This window comes from Hydra viridissima, unplaced genomic scaffold, assembly GCF_058129835.1.
Source record: "Hydra viridissima isolate aposymbiotic clone 2 unplaced genomic scaffold, HvirCarnegie_v1 scaffold_6, whole genome shotgun sequence".
Taxonomy (NCBI): domain Eukaryota; kingdom Metazoa; phylum Cnidaria; class Hydrozoa; order Anthoathecata; family Hydridae; genus Hydra; species Hydra viridissima.
In genome coordinates, this window is record NW_028324305.1 from 18750938 (window position 1) to 18751286 (window position 349).

Sequence of the window (349 nt, forward strand, 5' to 3'; positions counted from 1 at the left end):
CCTTTGTTTTGTAATTCTTTTTATTTTGTTCATAATCATATCTGTAAAAAAGAAATTATCTTGAAAACTTTTGTATGTTTGCTGTAAAAGACATACAGTCAAATGAATAACTGTAATACAAGCTATTCGTTTGACTGTATGTCTTTTACACAAAAACATAAAAAGTCTAATATTGAGCACTTTAATTCTCCGATCGTTGCGCATCACATAATCAAAGGTCAATATGCCTCTTTAGGCATAGCTAGCATATGGATGACAATATCTTTGATAAAAATTGTAACCAAGTGATAGATTTATATACCATTACATTCCTAACACACACACACAAGTTCAAAGTACAATTGTTGTA